This window comes from Capsicum annuum, chromosome 3 (assembly GCF_002878395.1).
Source record: "Capsicum annuum cultivar UCD-10X-F1 chromosome 3, UCD10Xv1.1, whole genome shotgun sequence".
Lineage (NCBI taxonomy): Eukaryota > Viridiplantae > Streptophyta > Magnoliopsida > Solanales > Solanaceae > Capsicum > Capsicum annuum.
Genome location: NC_061113.1, coordinates 236872324 through 236895785, shown reverse-complemented (window position 1 = coordinate 236895785; position 23462 = coordinate 236872324). Strand labels below are relative to the sequence as shown.

At 31.7% G+C, this 23462-nt stretch overlaps 1 pseudogene; it reads right to left on the bottom strand.

Moving 5' to 3' along the window:
- Positions 1-2011: 2011 nt before the first annotated feature.
- On the bottom strand, positions 2012-14877 carry LOC107864984 (annotated as a pseudogene).
- Between the last annotated feature and the right edge of the window lie 8585 nt (positions 14878-23462).

The window sequence follows — 23462 nt, the reverse complement described above, 5'->3', positions numbered from 1 at the left end:
TTATGATTTACGATAATCAGCTAGTGTCTTTTTCATGTTATATATACATAATTTTTGGCCATCATATAACTATGACTTGTTTTTATTAGTTTCATAATTCTCAAGATAAATCAAGTTAGATGTGTATCTACTAGTATCTTGCAATGTGAAAAGAAAAATATTTGATTGATTTCCTTATTACTAACACAATATTAGAAGGAATTACTGCGCCAAGCCGTTTATAACCTTTTATACACACTCTTCAAGCTTTCTTTTTAGTAGCGGCCTTTTCTCTGAGATAAGGCTGATGGTACCCATTCATTTCCTTCTTGAATTTCAAATTACAAAGTTGAGCTTGTTGTCCAAAATTTTAACTCAAGTCAACAATCGTGAGTTTATGATATAGAATTTCATCTGACACTAAATAAACAAATCAAAAGACACTGCAAGCTTCAATTTTAAGGAATGAGAATGACTTGATAATATGGGCTATCAAAAAAGCATGACACGATACGTGAAATCATTAATGACTTATTTAGTAGTTGGGTTCAAAACTCACCGATGGATCTGATAATTTTCCGAAATATTAGTTTGGTACCTCTTTTCCTTCTTAGTAGTTAATTTAGGTATACTACTGAAAAAAGGGGGGAAAACCGACCACTCAACCACAAAATCGACCAATATTTGTGGTCGGTAAAGTAGTGGTGGTTTTTTAAAAAACGACTAGAAGTGGTCGGGTTTTTCAAAAAGAAAAAAAATTAAAAATTTGTTAATATTTAATTAAAATTGAAAGAAATAATTTTAGGAAAAATAAAGCCAACCATTTTAGAGAAACTTCAGCAAGCAAACATGGAGATGGAAGAGTTCTTGGCAACCTTCACGAAAGCCAACGTAGACTTCTTTATGCTAGAAAAACCCCTTCGGAAAGAATTCGTAGAGCCCTGCAGCACAACTACTATAGTGCTCTGTCCGAAGGTGATGAAAACCTTCAAACTCTCCCTGAGGAGCATGTCGGAAGGGGTGAATGCAACAGTGTACCTGAGCCCTTATGTGACTTAGGGATAGACACATCGATAGGACAAGGGCAAGATCCCAATCCTTAACCATCCACCCAATCCTGCTGACTCCATGAACTTTATTATCTGGAACACCAAATGAGCGGATGGTGCAAGTTTTAAGCGCCAATGTGCAGCCTTGATCAAGTCTCACAAACCCAGTGTTTTAGTGCTGCTAGAAACCAAAATGGTGGATCACAAAAACCTTGTTGAGTTCTTTAAGTTTGACTCTCATCTAGAGTCCAGTGCTAATGGTAGAAAATGAGGCATTATGGTGATGTGAAAAGAAGACATAGCTATGCTCTAAAACTTCTCTATTCCCCCCCCCCCCCCCCCCCACCCACAAGGTATCCACACTACTGTTAAGGTAAACACTCATCCCAATCCTTGATTTTTCTTTGCTATTTATACTAGCGCTGACCCCTGTATTCGTGCCACTCTTTGGGAGGAACTTTGTCAAATCTCAACAACCTTCAAAAGGGATTGGCTGATAGGTGGTGACTTTAATAAAGTCCTACGAGCCAATGAGAAATTAGGAGGGGCTTGCATCAATACTCCAAGAGTTGACAAACTTTGGGACTGTCTAAACCAATTTAACATGGTGGACCTAGAGTGTAGAGGCTGTAAATACACCTGGACCAATAGGAGGCACCTTAACAGGGCTAGCCTCATTCAGGAAAGGTTGGATAGATGCATGGATAATACCTCTTGTATAAACCTTTTCCCAGAAACAATAGTCACCCATCTACCCAGAACCAAATCTGATCATTGTCCACTGCTTATCACCCTGGCACCAAACAATTAGGGTTCAAACCCTAAATCCTTTAGCTTTGAACCCATGTGGTGCAACGACCATAGTTTCAAGGACTTAGTTCTTAAAAGTTTCTCCCCTACTGCTAGCCTTCATTATGTTATCCACACTTTCCAAAATAATGCCACCCTCTAGAACCACACTGTGTTTGGGAACATCTTCAAAAAGCTTAGAACCATTCATGCTAGATTGGATGGATTGCAGAAATCCAGACATTACCATACCAACACTTACCTCCATAACCTAGAGAATGGACTTCTCTATGATTATGAGGCTTTACTGAAATGTGAAGCAGATTTCTGAAAAACAAAATCAAGAATCAGCTGACTAACTGAGGGTGATGCCAACACTGCCTTCTTCCATGCAACCACCATTAATAGAAGAAAAAAGAATAAAATTACTGAGCTTGTTGAGGATGTAGGTCAAGTGATTAGAGGTGAAGAAGCCCTCATTAGTCACATCCTCCATCACTTCACCAAGCTTTTTACCACCTGTCATACTCAGAGTGCTAATAATCACTTCATCCCCATCTTGGCCAACAATGTTATCCAAGCTGATGCCACCCACATCCTGGATGCTCCTCTGAGAGACTCTGAAATCCACATAGTGATACAAATCAGTTCACCAAGATGCCAAAACAGTCCATAAAACTTGAGAAGAAAAGCAACATAAAGGGATACAAGATGACAAACACAAAAATACACGAATTTGCAAAATAATAAAAGGATAGATAGTGAGACCAAGATTTTTACAAGATTAAGAACCAAGTATATTTCAACATTAACCCTAATGAATGTAATAATCAAAACCATACTCTTACGGTGATCATCAAGGTAATCGACTCACCTCAAGATCCACCATTTCCAAGCAAAGAACAATATTGGCTTTCCCAAGCCCTATACTAAGGATGAATTTTCCAAGTCCTAACTAAGACTATACTAAGGTGGTCTATTCTCAAGAGAGAGGATTTCAAGTATTTCAATGTTTCATCTTTCATAAACTAACTAGCAAATAAACTAATAGAACCTATTTATAGTCTAACCTATTCATAACCTAGTTGCTAACAGATAAGTTATGAAATAATTGGAGAAGCAAAAGCAGTTTCTGGCATGCATCAAAGAAAGGCCAAAATATCCAGGCAACACATGATTAAGACCGACTTTTATACGAATGCAAGTCTAAGCATGCTCAAAAATCTGGTTCTTTATACCTAATTTCTACTTTTCTAAATTAATAAGAATCAACTCAAGTGTTTTCTAGTTCAACTCATTCATTTAAGTTTACTTCGTCGAAGCATTCTCAGAAATATATCAGTCTTAAAATCTTATACTTTCCCAGCTTAGTAAGATCCATCACTGTCGATCCAGCTCACCTAGCAGGGAGAATTCCACCATCATAGACAGATGCACAGTGCTTCCAAAGGTTCTCAAAATCTTTGATGTCTATACTAATGGGTTATCCGCTGAGGTTTGCGCTAGTAAGTCCAAGGGCACTCCTAGAACCACGGGCATTACCCTAATGAAGTTACAGTCTGGCATTCGAACCCCTATACTCTCTAATCCCGAGTTTAATGACTTTTCAAAGGTACTTGACTCACCGGCAGAATATCTGAATTCAACATCCATTATAGTACATTCAAAAGAGAAAAAAGTTTCTGAAACAACTATATACGGGCCAGTGACTCTTCTTGCTCCTTATTCAAGTGTGTTAAGAAGTTACTAAAAGTTGAACATTTTATATAAGATAACAACACTCCAATTTTCTCACCATTACACGAGGTAGGGATAATGGCTCTGTACATTCTACCCACACCAACCTCACTGGAATTAGACTGGGTATGATGTTGATGTTGTTGTACAAACAAGTGTGAGTCTAAACCAATTGATTAAGAAATACTCCGAGTAACTGTCCACAGTTGTATTCAGGCATAATTATCCTTTTAGTTTATAGAGCATCAAATAAACAGGGGCATCCATTCATTTCTAAATCCAACTGTAGAGACCATATCTAATACAACTAAGTCAGATATCTTGAAGATGTATGCAACCGTGTTATCAAAAGTGCGCTAAGCCTTGAACTGGGGCTTAAAACGTGTTGAGTGCTTCGCCTCACTTAATGTGTGCTTCAATATATTCATCAAGGTTCAGCGACATACTTTTCATTTCAAATGAGCCACTTATGAAAAGGCAACACTAAACAACTGATATTTCACTTTATCATAATGTTTTTTCAATTTATTTGACATTCATGCTTATAATTATTAGTTTTGGACATGCCAAGAATGTTAAAAGGAGAATGCCACCATTCAGACAGATACCAAGCATTCTCAAATCACACATTCTGAGAAACTTTCAGTGTGCACAACACACTATCAGGATCATTTATCATGTTACACACATAACATCGAACTATGTTCTTGGTAAGGTGCGTGCAAGCTTGCCCAAATATCACGCTTATAAAATAGCAGCGAATAAACTAAAATAAAGTCGGTATTACCCCATCTCCATAATAGGCTCTGGCAAATGCCAATGCTATTTCTTAATTTTCAAAATAATTATGGAACTTGTCACTGCAGAATGAAAGCTTCATTTACCATAACTGTCAAATCCAATAGCTGTGACAGAGAAAAAACAAACTAACCACGGCAGATTGTCACCCTTTTCCCTACTTATGCATCGTTGAACATATCTTTCTGAGGTGAGAATATGTCGAGAAGAAAAAAATTTATCTTTTCTGTGACCACACCCTTGCGGACAAAGTATTGCCATGCACTTATGGGATATCCGCCATTATAGCCTTGCCCACATAAAATGCCACAACACGCTAATACATCATTTACAGATAGAGATATATTCTACATCAGCATTATTGCTGAAATGAAACCTTGCAAGTGTTTCTTTTATTAACATGAATTTACCAAACCATAGTGAATACAGAAAGTGATTCAACAGCACCAAAATCCCAACAAGAACCGCAGTGTCCCTAAAATACATAGAATAAAACCACTTAAAAACCAGGAAGGGGCATTTAGCATTACTTTTAAGAGGAAGAAGGAAAAGAGCGAGATTAGTTAGCAAGCAAGAGCAGACACCTGATCTGCAATGTAAAATATGGAAAACATCAACACTCATCTAATAATCAGAATATATCATAGAAGGACGAAACGATAAGATGCAGAAACTGACCAAGAATTCTCCCAATTGCGCTACATTGAGGCCAAGCCTTTCGCGCATCAAACTCTTTTGGCAACTCCTTAAACTTTGGATGAGTTAGAACAGGAATTCCCTCCAAATCACCTTCTCTTGGGGGCTTAACTCGGAGTAGGCGCTTAAATTGGGAAACCTGTGAAAACAGGAGCCTGGAATGATGAAATATCCCTCTAAAACAACTGCTATTGTTTAGAAATAAATAAGATCTTACTGTAAAATTTGAGAACCGAGGAGTGAATGCAGCTTTTCATCCAGCTTTGGGATTTTCATTAACCTCTTTGATGATTGATTCCTACATAATCATCCAAAAGTCTCTCTTAGTTTTAAAATTGAAGGAACAAGGGCTATAAGCGATAATAAGTAACATCTTCTTGAATCATGAACAGAAGAATATACCTGAAGGATCGCAGATTCACCTTTAGCTTTAGATATTGGCTTCTCTGCAACAACCTGCACTTTTTAATTTCCATAAGAGCAAATGAGATAATGGCAGTTGTATTCATAAATGAACAACATAAAAAGAGAGACCTTTTGAGAATAGGCTTGCAACTCCAGGTTCATTTTTTTAATCAGTATGGAGAACTTTCATAATTTTAGTACCAAACTTAAAAAGTATTTCTAATCTGGAAGGTTAATGAGAATATGTTACAAAAGCATCATAGATCTTTAAATAGATTTACATATACAGACTATCTTTTTAATTGAGCAAGCAGAACTTATACAAAGTCCTCTTATCTCTTCACTTTCTCCCCTATTCGCCATTCCTCCTACTTGCCAATTTCAAGAAAATATCACATTAGAAAACTGCTCTCACTTCTAATGTTATTTCAAACAAACTTAGAAGTTATCTTCATGTTACCTATAGATTACACGTTGGACCCGTGTACAATCAGTTCTCACTGGGCCTGCATGAACACGGGATGCTTCGTGCACTTTACCCACAATAATTATTCCTTAAAAATTGACAAATACGCGAAAATCAAGAAGAAACGTACAAAGAAGAGAATAGAGTAAATGAATAAAAATAGGAAAGAAATTTGTACTCAAAACAAAGCATGAAGGCAAAACTGAAGTAGAATAGTAAAGATACCTGAAGATGAATTTCTTTGGAGGAAGAACCGCAGCTGAGTCCGCTGAAGAATGCCGTTTGTGTCTATTCCCGTCACCGTTACCGTTAAGAATCTAAATATGCTACGCCACTTGCCGGAGTTTTCATCGGAGGAGGACGACGGCGGCGATTGCAGCGAAGGAGGATGGTGATGGTGGTGGTGATGGTGGTGGTGGGGGAAGCAGCAGGAGAAACAAAGAGAGTTTTTGAGTTTGTGTTTGAGAGAAGTAGTGTTGGGTATGTTGAATTGGTGGTCATCTATGGAATGGCTAAAGAAGGCACCGGATGATTCTGGAGCATGGGAAGGGGTGATTTTTATTAGTGTGAAATTTCTATTCTGTCCTTGGTTGTTCTTTACTTCACCTTTCTACATAGTAAAAATTAGATAACGAGGGCATATTTACGGGCCTAATATTATAATTTTAAATATATTTATAGTTAGTTAATTAATTTTTTAAAAAATAATTATTAATATTTTAAAATAAACACAATAAAAAATATGAGTAGAAATCGCACTATATAATAAAATATAGCTTCTTATTTTTATAAAAAAATAATGTCTTACAAATTATTTAAATTTTCATAATTAATATTAAAATATCACATATTCTAGTGGTTATTTTAATATCAAATTAAAAACATTTTCTTAGATTAAAAAACTAATTTTAATGTCCCACTTTATTTAAAAACTATACAAAAGAATAAATTAAAATTATAAATATCTATTTATTAACATTTTTTATGGAATCATACAAAGCAATAAAAAATACTAATCCATACATAAATTGATTTTACATATATTTAAATTCATTTCATGTGTGTTTAACAAATGAAAAAAAGAACATGGATGAAATTTTTAATGAATAATAACGTTAAAAGATTGCTTTATGTCTTATTTTATATACGTCAAAAATAGGAGATTAATTTAATATAGTAAGAAAGAAATTTCTTTTAAAATGGTTTGTTTACCTGATGTAGAAATTTACTACCTCAAATAAGAAGAATCTAAAGAATTAACAAAAGTTAACATGATATATACTGTACTAATTTAACATGAGATAATTAATATTATATTTTAAATAAGTTATTTTAAATAGTTTTAACAGGTAATTAGTAAGAAATTATGTTTTCATAATTTATATGTATTGTAAATCTTTGTAATGATATATATCAAGTGAAGTTTTGAAATAATGGAGGAATTTGCTTATTGTGTATGATACATACCGCCTATTCAATAATTATGAATATTTTTTTAATTATTTTACTATAATATAGTAATAAATACTTTATGCAATTCAATGTGTGGCCAAAATTAATTTCACCTTTTTTATGTTTATGAAACATATGTGAGTATTTACACATCCACTAATAAACTACGTCTCCTAATATTTCAATTTATATAACTTTGATTAGACATCAAATTTAAGATACATAAAAAAACTTCACAATATTTAAAACTATATTTAAAATAAATAGAAGAGTAAATCTTTGTGGACTTTTTGACAGAGAAATGAAATTCGACATGACTAAAATATTGATGATGTTATAAAATATTAATCAAATAAAAAATATCAATTTTTTTAGAACTGATTAAATAAAGAAAAGTATATTATTTGAATTGAGACATATAATGTATTAAATTAGACATTTTGATTAATGCTTTTAATTTTTTTTTACTATATATTAAAATAAACTTATAGTTAAGGTGTGTGGAATCCATGTGAAAAATTGCATTATTAGTGACATTCACAAGATTCTAATAAAATGACTGTTATGAGTATCTATTTATTTATTTTTATTTAAAATAGAGTTGTAGTGGGATGAACAAAAAAATTATATGAAAATATTTAAAAGATTATTAAAAAATGTTATATCCTTGATTATATTTGTGAGTGTTAACTTAAACATAAATTAATCACCAATAATTTTAGGCAAAAATAATAATAAATATTACACTCAAAATAATTTATTTATTCTGTGGTTTTGGATAAGAGGAGAGAAAGTTCGTCTGAATATCAAAATTTAAAAAATATTTAAGTGAAACAAACTTTAAATGTAATTTTTCTTTAAATTTAAATTATTATTTTAATTTGATTCAAGTATATTATTTAAATAAATAAGAAAAAAAAAGTGTATGATCATGAATTCTGAAGTTATTAAATAAAGAAAATTTTAAGAAAAGAACTTTTTCATAACCTTTTAAAAAAAAAATAATGGGCCCCACTTCTTTAAAATGTCACTTGATTTTTAAAATGTTTCAAAGCATAGCCATTAAAATTTTCTGGAACACGATTTTTTTTTTTTAAATTTCTCTCTTTTTGCATGATGTACAATAAATTTAAGCTAAACGTTTTGTTAATTGATGAATTTGCCCTTGGTCATCCTAGTTATGACTCTTCTATATAATAATAATAATAATAATAATAATAATAATAATAATAATAATAATAATAATAATAATAATAATAATAATATATATATATATATAAAGTAAAATAATAATAAATCTAATAATGATTTGTTCAGAAAATATCTTCTTCTTCTTTTTTTGGGTAAAAGAATTATATATTAACAATACAATTGGTTGATCTATGTTATGATCTAGTACTGTCATATATCAGCAGCCGTGTTAAGTAACATCCAACCAGTCTTATTTTCTATACTCTGCCCATTTTCCTTGAGATAGGTACTATATCATACTGTTCTATCACATGTACAATAGGTAATATAATTATTAACTTGGTTTGGGAATATAATAAAAACTAGCTTTATATTCTGTCTTCATATATATGTATTTTTCAAATTTTCTAATGACATAAATCTTCATCCATGGACTAATGAGAAAGGGGGCATTTTCTAGCAGTGCTATTAGTATTCCTTGCATTGTAATCGATGATGAATCCAAAATTTAGGAATCGTGGGTGTTTGAAAGGTTAGGACACACATATTGACACTTAAAATTTTAAGATTCCGCTTGAAAATAAAAATATTCAACTATCTTCTTGGGTTTAAGGTACCTTTTTCCATCCTATAATAATTTATTTTTATTTCTTATATAGTTATACCTGATTTGCTTGGGATTTAAAAGATACCGAAACATCAAATATTTGCACCCAAAACCGCCCCTGATTGTAATGGAAGTCAATAAGAAGACTATGGCCAACACATCAATTCACTACTAAAAAATTACTATTTTCTATTGAAAAATGTTTATTGGCTAGTCCAACAAATATTTTGATGGAATCAATGTGGAAAAAATAAAAAGATTCAAAAACTTTATAGTATTTCAGTGATGTTATAAATGTATTTATATTATAGTGAATGTCTATCAAGATCTAGTTGATATCTATCAGGATTTGAAGTATCGATCTTTTAGTCAGATATTAAGAGTATTTTTTCCTATAAATAGAGGGATTTTATTCATTGTATAATCAATAATCCTTCAAGAGAAATAACAATTACTCTCTCTATTCTTTCTACTTTCTTCTTTATTCTTTCTTATTTTATAATATGTTATCAGCACGAGTTTCAAACTAATTGAGATAGATGAACAAGTAATTTTGGCGAGAAAAGTGCAGTCGGTAAGAACAAAGTTCAAACCAACTGAGATAGATGAACAAGTAATTTTGGCGAGAAAAGTACAGCCGACAAGTAATTTTGGCGAGAAAAGTACAGCCGATAAGAACAAAGTTTGTAACACAAGGTCATGCATATTTCGAATACGAAAGATTGAGCAAATTTTTCTTTTCTCTATCCGTATTTGCTCTCTGTTTTTATTTGTGATTTATATACTTATATTAAACTAGAATAAACTTAGTCTCGAGAATAGAAAAAAGAAATCAAACGCCCAACCACTTTAAATATTGACATATATTAGTCAGAAAATAAGTGCCGTAATTTCAACCTTGTGTGAAGTTTCCATTGTACATCTACGTAATTCTTGTGCTTAACTATAATCTTATGTATTGTTATATTATTTTTATACATAAGATAGAAGTCATGCTTTCCAGCAACCGATATTAATATTTTTTGTAAATAAATAAAATAAGCATGTATCTGCTAATTGGTAAAATACAAACAATTTACACTTATTCTTGAATTGCAGGAAGATACTATTTTTAATTTCTTATTTATTTGTATTTATTATTAATGATATAATTATTATTGGATTTGTTGGATCTAAGGGAACATAATGGTTTGGAACCATTTATACTTTAAAATTTATTCTCGAAGAATAATATTATTTAAAGGGATGATAAAATATTGGATTCAAGTCCCATCGGATTATGCCTAAGACGCCTCTATAGATAAGACATTGAGTTTTGAATCTCAATGCATCATATTGATGATACTATGATGGTTAAGGCAAAATAATGGGTATTTGGTGAAAAGTCATGAAATTCGACCTATTGAATATGCTCCATTCCATGAAATGAACGTGGTAGCAATATATGATAAGTCTGAAATATGACAACTTACTTCATTCTTGGGGTGTATATGGTAACAGTGCACAATATGTACAAGTGATTGAATGCACAAATATAAGCGTAGAGGGATAATATGATAATCATTATCAAAAGTGATAATATTTTCACACATTTATCATGATTATAAGATATGTTAGAGAGAATTTCTCTACAATCATATGTATGTTCGATTTGCTCTTGAACTAGCAATATCTTAAAAGAGGTTGTAAGTTATCATAATTTGATATGCTTAAGGCACGATTATATTACACTAGGTAACTGAGTCCGCGCTTTGCGCAACAAAAAATATATCATTTTATAAATAAAATAATTCTTTGACTTATTTCTTGGCCTCCAAATTGATCACTATATAATTAAAAATTTTCTTGTAACTTCTTATAAATATTATGAAATTTATCAGACAACAAACTTAATTAGAAAATAAGTAAAAATAATGAATCTAGAGAAAATGTATAACTTCAAAATTATGATCAAGATGTATTTATCTTCTCGTGAGAATTTTCTGGTATATTTGAAAATATTCAGTAGACATTGCATTGTCTTAATTTTGAATAAATTTTAAGTGCTACAGGAATGTGCATCTAAAAGAATTAACTTAGTCATTAACATAAATATTATGCTAATGATGATGTCATCTCCATTCCTTTCACCTATCAAATTTTTTTTTTTGCTTAGCATTCACCACATTTCTTGTGGAAAGACATTTTTACTTCAACAACTTGTAACTAAATTTTTATATCCTCCAACCTTGAACAACGATGGTCAAGATGCATTATTTTTGAGTATTCGACATGCATTCATCGATATATTTTTGAAGAATCCGAACAACATAGACCTTGAGAGTTATTTGACACAACAAAAAATAGACGGAATGAGGACTCGCATCATCTTTTTCCTTCAATTGATAGCATATAGTCTATGAGTCGTGTGACCTTATCTTTACCTGCATTGGTTGTTAATCTATCTTTCTGCAACCGCACAATTTAAATGAAGTAATTGGCTGCAAGTATAGATAGATAAATTAGCAAATCAAGGTATTATTCCGTAACTGAAAAACAGTAAAGCTGCAACACGATATATCTAAGTAGACAGAATATATTTAAGTAGAGTAAATATAAAAGAATATTTACTTTAATCAACTTTATGTTTGTCTTTTGAATGCACAACTATATTCTGAGTATGTACAATGACCTTGTGAGGATTGGAGTGCAAGCCAACACCACATATTTTACCTTCAATAAATTATACTAATTTTATACACTTGTCTATTTGCTTCAATTTTGTAACCAACTTATTCAGTAATTAGATTCAAAATGATAAATGTGCTAAAGAATATTAATAATAAGGTTGCTTATGTTATGGAGCTCATGAAGCAGTTGAAAACGAACTTCACAAAGTACTAGACAATAACTGACTTATACAATGATCATGTGCAAAGTAAATCTCTCCGGTACCTTAATAAATTCTCATATCAGACAGTTAAATTCGCTTATATGTTTGTCTTCCTTTTCTGCAAGTGTAGCAATTAATCTTTGTTCATCAATTTTGCATTTACATGAACAAATGTACCTTGTTTAAAATTTTCAAAAGTCATGAACTCTCAGAGAATCTCCGATGAGAAAATTTGAAATTTGACACAAAAATAAAAAAGAACATGCATTGCAGAAAGATGAAAATCATATCCATAAAATAAGAATGTGTACGTGTTCTTCAGAAATACAGCAGCAGGGATTGCTTTCAAATAAACATCAAATAGGTTACAATAAAAAATAAATAAAAACTAAAATTTCAACAGAGTAAAAGATGTAGCAAAATCAAGAAACAACTCCTACTCGATAAGCAAAAGTAGGAATAAAGGGTACAAATACAAATGAAAAAAAATGTATTAACTTTGATCAAAGACTCCATTTTCTATTATGATTAAAAAAAATACATTTTGGTATGTTGCATGTAGTGGATATGTATGACATATTTATCTGATATGTATACAAATGAATAGAATTTTTCGAGACCACGCCTCTTTGAATACCATGTTTCACATGTAAATTTTACATAGGATCTAGTGAATCAATGATCCCAAGCTTCCTACATCAAAAAAATTTAGCACTTTTGTAGTTCAACTATATAAGTAAAAGGATTTAGGCTCATTAACATACCGTTATTTCACAGCATGATCAAAATAGAATTATGAAAAATACAACAACCACTTTTTGCTTTGAAAAAAACTTACATGTACTACACACCAAAATTGTAAGGTACATGCAGAGTATCAAGTAAAATATCTCTGATTCATTTCGATGAGCTGCGACACTTTTTTGTTGGAGCTTATCTAGATGTATACAAAGTTACACTCTCTGATATGCTCTCTTCACATTACTTCCTTCACCTATATCCACTAAGTTTGTCAGCTTCAATTCACTCTCGGACAGTAAAAGTTGTTTAAAAATAAATGTGCTTTAAGAATTAATTATTCTGATCTTAAAAAAGATACTTTTTCTTTCCATTAATATACCAACAGAAGCAATTTTTTTAAAAAATTCAGTTATCATCACTTTAACTAATTGTAAGATTGAGAGCAATAAGTAAATATTTTCTTTTCTTTCTTGTAATAATAGCTTAGCTGTAGCATCTAAAGACTATCATTTAATAGCAAACAATACCAACATTATTATGGATGCTTATGAGTCCTTTAGAAATATAGCAAAAGGAAATGCTATCAAAAAATTGATATTCCTGAAAAAGTAGAAACAATATGACTTATGATATCAAATGCAGGCAGAATGGTAATAATGAACATTAAATTGATGATCATTGTCTTATTATCGATATCCATAAACTGGTAGGTGGAAAAATTGAAAGTGTTGTAGCCTCTGATTTTGCCTTATTCTTTCTCTAGAATCTCTTTGTTCTTGTGTACATAGTGAAACGGTATTATTGAAAAAAATCGATATATCTACTCAGGGAACCAAAAAAGACATGTCCAAACAATTTTATTACTGACATCCTATTAATATCAATTTTTCATGGTATAATCCACCCGATCATTAGTGTCGCATAAAACTTTTTTTTATGCTTGTTTGTCTTTATTTTTTGTTCACTAAATATCAAAAGAATAATTGGTACCAAGCTCAATGAACACAAGAGATACAACCTCAATGAGTATAAGTCATTACAGATGCATACACAATGAAAAGATCACAAACACAGTAAAGAACAAGTCATATAAAGGGAAGATTTATAAGTCTGAATTTTACTAATTGTATCAAGAAGCATCTTAAAGAACACTGACCGAATGGTACATTACACCAGCATGAACAATTGCCTATTCTGAACCATGCAACTACTAACATTTTTCTGAATAGTATTTTTGAACTATAAGGAAACAGGAGATACTAAACATATATAAATCAACTTCTGTCTGAGCACCTAAAAGAAAGATAGAAGAAATATTGGACAGCAAAAACATCTGCATTTCCCTACACTCAATCGTAAGCTTTGTCCCAATTATCCACTACATCTGCCATATCGCCGACCCCTACATGTTGAGATTTGGGAGACGTAACTGAACCACTCCCTTCTGGATGAGAAAATTTTCACACACTCAATCGTAAGCCTTGTCCCAATTGTCTACTACATCTGCCATATCGCCAACCCCTACATGTTGAGATTTGGAAGACGAAACTGAACCACTCCCTTTTGGCTGAGAAATAAGTTGCTTTATTGTAATAGATGCCCTGGGCAAACTGGAAGTGATTTCAGGCTCTAAGATACTCCACCTATCAGACGAGGCAGCAGGTGGAGCTTCATTCACCCTCCAGGCGGAAGGGGCTACTGCTAAATCATTTGGCTTCTTGGACCATTCTTCGGCATCCCATAGATTTTCCCTCAAACGAGGCTCCTAGACTGTAGCCTTCTTCCATGGATTACCCCTGAGATCTGCAACTCCTTCCCTGTCCTTGATTGCTCTAAAAACTCCCCAAACATTAGTAGTGGTTGCCCCTGCTGATGAAACACTACTCTGAGGAACTACAGTAGCACCATAATAAGTCGACCCCTGGTCTAGTCTTCTCATAATTGTTGCTGTTCGGGCAGGATCATTGAACACAGCCAAGGCATTCTTGTCATTCAACCAGACAAGCTCGCATTCAATATCAAACCTGAGAACTAACGCACTAATATCTGCATCTCTTGGCAAGTCAAACAAAGCCACAACAAGCCTTGGATCCATATCCACCAGCGAATCAAAAACAACATGCTGAGCAATGTTATTGACAGTACAACCTTTGGCACCAAGTATACGTGTTGGAGCATTAGACTTGGGTGTAACATAAATAATGATGAATCTCTTGGCTTCCAACCAGCTGTATTTACTGAAAGCTTCCACCTTGCAGCTATCAGTCTAACTACATCCCGCTTTTCCTTTGACATTGGGAAAAAAACATGAACTTTGAGCGTGTTAACCCCACCTCTGCTCTTGCCAAGAATAAAAAATTTGCATCTTTCCTCTATAGACAAAACCCACTTGGCGTCACGCCTAAGAATATCCCCACCACTTCAGAGACAGTTGCATTCTCACCAAAATAGAGGGCCTCTAAATTTTGGGGAGTTATACCAAAAGCATAAGAGATACAATCTCAATGAATATAGGTCATTACAGATGCACACACAATGAAAAGATCACAAACACGGTAAAGGGCTTATTTTGATCGGAGAAATAAGTTATCTCAAGATTATTGTTATCCTCACACTCAATGTGGGATAAAAATAACTTTACAATCACGAAATAAGTAATGCACATGGGATAAACTCATCCTAAAATTTATGTCGGAATTAGTTATGTCTTATCGCACTACTACACTAAAAAAATTATTGATGAAAAAAAGTAAGCATGTGATAGTTGAATTGACCTTCAGGTTGGATCATCATCGGTGGATTGATGAACAGCCCAAGAATGACCCATTATTTGGAGCGCCGAATTTGAAAACACAAAGCTTCAATTCATGTAGAATCAATCACGACTCTCCGCCTACTCGAATACATATGCTTCTCCAAATAAGGAGTAATATTACCAATAAATATGCCGCGAAAATTCTAGTCTATTATCAGGCACTAACTACTCATAAAACAATAATAATCTATTGTAAAATGCCAAAACAACAAAAATTAAACTACAAATATATTCGATTCTTAAAAGAAAAAAATCAAAATCTTACATCTTTCAAATATATCTAGAGAAGTTAATAGCATCTGAAGATACACATCTGCGGCATCACTGAAACAGTATAAAGGTTTCTCAATGGACCATTTCATCTAACATTCTGTGTGTGTCAAAACTAACTCCTAAAAAAGAGAGCAAAACAAATTATAAAAGTTGCTAGGACAGAGGATAAGTTCTATTCAAATTGTTGACGAAACTTACCAGATTTTCTCGGTACAATTCAGAAGTTTCATTTTCATCCCATTTTTTTGCATCAGAAATACAAACTACTTCTTGCTTACACTATTGTTCTTGCACATCAAATCTCGATTTTGGGATTTAGTTTGATTTTCAGATTTTTGTATGAATAACTGAGAATTTAACATCTATACAAGAATTTAATGTATTATTAAAAGGTAATTATTAAGAGAAATAAAGAAGAAGAAGAAGAAGAAGAAGAAGAAGAAGAATGGGGGATAAACTAATACGAGGATGTTGGAAACACATAAAGAAAAGATGAAGGTTTCCTGGAAGACAGAGGATTGGTTTGAAACAATTAAATTTTTTGGTTTGATTGAAGTTATTTAACAAAGGAAAAATATTAAAATGTGAAAAAAAACTCCAAAAAACCAGAAAAAAGATAAATGTAGATACCGGATTTTGAGGCATGCCACATCAGCATGCCTCTAATGCTCTTTTATATATATATATATATATATATATATATATATATATATATATAGAGAGAGAGAGAGAGAGAGAGAGAGATTCTTGGGAAATGAGAAGCTTATTCATGCAATCATGCACTTGATTGTGATGATATCACAACTCACCTTCGAAAGAGGCTGAATAATTGAGAAGAGTTATTCTGAAATCTACTTCAAAAGTAATAAATCTGAAATGTATTCATGTAATAGTAAATCTGAAATTTACTAAAGTAAAAGGTACATATCTTGTTAAACTTAGAGTTTACTAGAATAAAAATTCATAAATTAACATGAACGATTGCGACATCTCAACGATTTAGAAAATTCTTCATTGATTTTAATATTGCTTGTTTTCATGATAAGTTGGTTGGACCAACTAATTTTGGGATTGGATCCCTTAAAATCTGAAAAGTATAAAAGATGAATAAGGGCTCATTCACCTATCATGTGATATGTTGAAAAGATGCATCAATAAGATAATCACATGTACATTCATTGTCAACCTACGTTTGACATTCATAAAGTTACTTGCTCAATATAAATTGAGCATAATTTTCAGATTGTGTAATCAAGATTATTTATCTTAATGATGATGATTTAGCATTGAATGTCTTTCATAAATAGCTGAACCATTACTAGTGAGAACAAAGTTTCATGTATTGGTATGAAATATGATATGTTGCATACAATAGCACTTATATGCATTAGACCAATATATTATGATTATTTCTTCCTTCTCAATTGGTTCAAGGTCGGTAACCAACTATTTCATCTAATATTTTTGATGTGCGGTATACGATTAATGAATATACCATGATGCACAAAGATGGACGATGTATGTTAGTTTTCTTAGCATAATGGGGAGGTTATAAGCAGCTATGAAATATGTTAGGAATTATCATCAGATCCTCATTGAAAAGATAATTCAAGTTGAATGCCAAACGCATCTCATATTTAAGCTGCAAGTGTTCCTATTTTGTGTTCATAAAGGACAAAGTCTATGCATGCATGAAGCATGGTAGATTAATCGGCTCCAAATAAAATAATTCTTAAAAAATTAGGAGCAAATAATCATAATAAGAAGACAATGTGCTCTTGAAGAGCCTATGATATAACACTTCATGAAATCTTATGAGAGGATCAAGTACCTGGAAATAATGAAGTGATGAGATCTCAAAATGTTATGTTGCATTGTGAATCGATACAAAATGATATATCATCGATGATATCTTTGATACAATATTGGCGCAATATTGTGAAGGATTATGAGGATCCAAATTCTATGTTTATTTAAGCATGCTGACGTAGAAACATTTATCAAGTGACATGAAAGGATCATCTTGGTACGCGTAAAACTTATTTGATTTGCAATCCAGACACTTGAAGACGCCACACATGAAATGTTGAATATTGTCACTTGATAAAATTTATATGAAAACTTCTTTAAGGATTCAAAATATAAAAGTTTCTGGGAGACTTATTTATAATCCTTATATTGTATAAGCTTATAACTTGAAAATTATTGAAACTATTGGAGAGTTTTCAAAAGCAATGAGATTATTTGCTGAAATGAGAAACATACCAAATTGGATTAGTCCTGAAGTACCATATCTTAGTTCAATTGGTGTACTAATACATCTTGCAAATACTACAAGGCATGATATAGCCTTTTGGTTACTTTGTTAGCAAGGCTATGCGTTCATATGTGGTGGTACTGTTATATCTGGGAGATATACAAAGCAGTCTATCGTAGCCACTTCATTGAATCATGCTGAGATAATAGCTATTCATGAAGCAAATCGAGAATGTGTATGGTTGAGGTCCATGATGCATCTCATTCGAGAAAAATGTGATATGAAATATGACAATATACCCACAGTTTTATACAAAGATAATGCAACATGCATATATAGCACATCTTAAGGGAGGATTCATAAAAAGAGAAAGAACGAAACACACTTCATCAAAGCTTTTTTATACATAAGCTCCAAAAGAATGGTGATATTAACGTGCAACAGATTCGTTCAAAGTGGCAATATGGCTGATGTATTCACCAAGTCTCCTTCAACTGCAACTGTCAAGAAGATGGTGCACAAGATCGGGATGCAAAGATTCAAGGATGTTCTCATTAGGGGAGTTAATACGTGTTGTACTCTTTTTTCCTTTCAAGATTTTGTCCCTCTAGATTTTCTAGTAAGGTTTTTAATAAGGCAGCCTATATGCGTATTGTTAGAGATGTGTACTCTTTTTCCTTCACTAGATTTTTTTTTCCACTGATTTTTTCTAGTGAGATGTTAGCGAGGCACATTATCTATCTATCTAGACATTCAAAAGGGAGTGTTATAAATGTATATACATTATAGTGAATGTCTATCAAGATCTAATAAGATCTAGTTGATATCTATCAGGATTTGAAGTATCTGTCTTTTAGTCAAGATCTAATAAGATTTAGTTGATATCTATCAGGATTTGAAGTATCTGTCTTTTGGTCAGAAACTAGAAGTATTTTTCTCTATAAATAGAGGGATTTTATTCATTGTATAATCAATAATGAGAAATAACAATTACTCTATTTATTCTCTCTACTTTTCTTCTTTATTCTTTGTTGATTTTTTCTTTATTCTTTCTTGTTTAACAAGTGAGAATTTATTTCCCATTCAGCTAATTCTATGGGGGATCGTGTTTGATGATATAAATTTTCCACTGATTTATGGTGGAATTTTTTTTCTTTTTTTTCTAGTGACTGATTCACATAAGCTTAATCTTTTCTTTCTTTCCATATTGTTTTTATTCTCATTAAGCTAATACTGGATTTTTTATATTTTCCCAATTATCAATAATTGGCCGATTGATGGATTATAGTATTTGTGGCAGGTATATATCCATAGCCGCACAATTAATACTCGTTATTATTAAAATATATATATTGAAAGTTGAAACTTACGAGTTACGGTCCATAATTTTATCCCTAAAATCAATAATATAATTGAAAGGAGTACAAATTGTAAATATCGTTATTCATTTTTAGTATGCTGTTATAATGTTTCAGTATTATCGCATAGTAGGTAATTGTAGACTTGGACTATGCGCAGTCTTGATATGTTTGGTTCGTTCTATGACATAATTCTTTATCTTACGATTAAAATCTCCATGTGCAATTTACTATTTTATAAGAATTCCGATCAAAGTGTTTTTATATATTCACGGTAAACTATGATAAAATTGAAATGTGATTGATTCATTACAATATTCTAATGGTGATTGATTGTGATGATGGTTGGTGGTGATGATTGTACTTACTATATATGTAATTGTTGGTGATCATGTACTCTTAGTGAGTAGTAGTTGTGGGTGGAGACTGGAGATAGTGGTTGTAGGTGATGGTAATTAATAATATTGGAGGCGAAACCGACCATAATTGCTATCAGGAGTGGCGACAAACGATAATAGTTGTTAACGGTGGGACGGTCGATCGGCGATAAAAGTAGATGATTAGTAGTAAATTGTCATCTTTGTACAAAAGTTTGAATATCTTAATGATATTAAGACTTTATTTTTTATCTTAATTAGTTAAATCTACTCAAATGCAATATTATTCTAAAGCGAAAACAATAACAACATACTTAATAATTAAAATTAAAATGTAAAATAAATAAACTTAATAATTATAATTAAAATATTCATTACGTGCAAACAAACGCGACCGGAGTTTATTTGCGTAGCCACTCCGCTAATTATGAATTATCACATGGCAACATGGGTGGATCTATTCATTGTCGTGGGGGTGGCACGCCACCCACAAATTTCGACGGAAACTCTATATACATATTGATATAGTCAAATATTAAATTTGTCACCTATAATATAAAAATATTATCTAGTACAAGTGGCAAAGTGCCACTTTTGCTGCCCCTGGTCGCGGGTTGAATCCCAAATGCAATTAAACTTTTTAAATGTTAAAACATTGTTTTTATTGATAAAAACAGAGAAGCAGATGTAGTAAGTAGTTGTGCAAGTGGCAAAGCACTAGCTTTGTTGCCCCTAGGTTGTGGGTTCGATCCCAGACTGAACCAATATTAAATTTTTTAAATGTTAACACATTGTTTTTGTTGATAAAAATAGAGAAACAAGTGTAGTAAGCAGTAGTAGACTCTAGTTGACTTAAGTTAATACTTAATATTATTTATTGACTTTTATTTATTTATTTATTTAATTATTAGAAAAGGTATAATCTAATCTCTTATCTCTCCCATCAAAATAAAAAAAACCCTATTTTCAAATATCAAAACATCAACTCTCTCTGTACTTCTACTCTTCAAGTTTGTTGTCTACTGCTGCTTGCTGCTCGGTCGATTCTCTATTATCGTCGGTGAAAGGCTCATCGTTGATCGTTTTCAGAATATGAAAACACGTCGTGAGCAATTGTAATGAATTATGGATATTATGATATTAGTAATATTATTAAAAGTTTAAGTTTGGTCATTTTATTACTATTCTTTTATTATTGATTGATTTGTTAATTGTCCTATAAATCGAAAAAAATATGAATAATCCGATTAATTTAATTGATAACTTTACTTGGCATCCAATGAGTTCGGATCCTGAATCCGCCTCTGCATGACAATGATATTATTAGCACTATATATCATTTAGCATAGTACTGTATTTATGTAACTCTTAGCACAAACGTGATTCGGATCAAAGTGATCCTACATCCAGCTGCTTTTATATTACTAATAACAAAGAAATAAAAGATATTCCAATTACATCTAAGAGAACTGATCTCTCACTCTTTACTCTTATAAAAGATTTTATATAATTTTTGAGATGATTTTATAAATGTTGAATTTTTTTTTTAATAAAAAGTCAAACGTAGCCTTCAAGCACAAAAAAATAAAATAAATTATTTGATCTCCAAATTCACTTGCTAGTAGAGTAAATTGACATAAAATTTTCTCGTACATAAATTAGACCCCACAAAAAATCAAACCAATTCTTTTAATAACACGTAAAAAACCCAAAAAGAAAGATGAGCAAAAGATAAAGACAAATACCTTTCAATTGTGGAGCTGGCCAAGCATGAATGGCCAACGTATTGGAAAGTTGACCAACTTTTTGAGTATACAATACAATGACAGGTTATGAGATTGTGAGTTGACGCAAATTAAAAGGCAAAGGTGTCCCAGAAAATAAAAATATATACTTAGTTACAAAGTTTAATTAGTTGGTTTTTGACCTAATAAAGATTAATATGATGCCAAGTGTCAAATGTGTAACCGGTTTTTTATTTGTCTTTTTCTGCTTTTCCTTTTTGGTCCCGTTTAAATAAGCAAACTTCAATCATTTTTAAGACCAAAAAAACAAAAAAAAAGAGAAGGGTTCAAGCAAATACAACATATTAGTAATGTGATGAGCTTAGAACTCCTTTTTTTTTACAAGAGAAAGGACTACAAATCGCAGTCAATAATTTCTACCTTACTAAGGCCCCGTTTAGCCATGAAAATTATAATTTTTTAGAATTAAAGTTGAAATTGTGTTTAACCATGGATATAAATTAAAATTATTTTTGAAATTTTGTGAGATAAGTATGAGTGAAAAAAAGTGAAAACAAGTAAAACTTATTTTCACTTTTCAAATACAATTCTGGAATTGTATTTAAAATTTTCATGGACAAACTCATCTTGTTTTCACTTTTTCACTTAAGTGAAATAATTTTTCAGAGAAAAGAAAATAATTTTCATGGTCAAACAGTTGCTAAATATATCGTTAGTTCGTTATTTATCTGTCTTATTGATTATCCTATGCTTTCTACCACATTTTTCTTAGATATTTATTTATGGTAATAATGTTCAACTTGGTAACTTTATATATACATATATTTTTTACCTTTATAATTTTTTTTGCAATTAAAGGTTCCTATGAAGGAAACTCAATATCAATTTTTACAAGAGAAAGGAGAAGAGTTGCTCCTCATGTCATAAACTAACAAAAGTGTTTTAGAATTCTTAAAATTAAAAAGCAAGCAAAGAAAATTCAGCCAGAATTGAATATGAAGATTTTTAGAAATTTGTTGGACCCTTTTCTTTCTTTTGCATCTTACTGGGACTATAATTTTGCAAACTGGGTTTTGTGTTGTACAATGATCTAGGTCATACGTACGAATGACCATATTGGTGGTTTACCCTTCAATACTTTTAAGTAACAAAAAAGTGGCCTAAAATACACTTAGACACCGAAAAAACAAAATAAAAATATCTCAAGGCAAAAGTTTATATTCTTGTACCATAATCTAAAACAAGTTATGCTTGTGTTATAGCATTGGTGAACACAGTTAACTGATATCTGTTGTGGGTGAAAGTGACAGTTATCCCGTGAAATTAGTCGAGGTGTGCGAAAGTTGATCCGAACAACGGCGACACTCCACAAAATGCTACTACTTGTGAACTTCGCCATGCCCCAACAATGTTGGCTTCATTGTGGCCCAAAATTTCATTCGACCTTTTTAGTAGTTATGCATTTGTTTGTTTGTTGGGCTTATAATTTGCAAAGTTAGGATCTGACCTTTAGTGTATGTAAAAACAACATAAATTGGACAGTTCAGAGCTTAATTACAGAAAATTTTAAGTTTAGCTCTGTCCTGATACATAATTGACTCCCATTACAACAATAACAACAACAATAAATCCAGTGTATTCGCACATAGTGAGGTCTGGGGAGGGTAAGATGTATGCAATCCATACTTCTACCTCTAAAGAAGTAGAGACTTCCAATACATTCAATGAAAATACATAATTAGCTTTCGATATTTTTTTTTCAATTCTGGATCTGTCGATATTCATAATAATCCTACAAAAATACATTTTTTTTTCCTTTGTAAAGATACATAATTAGCTCCCGATATATTTTTCT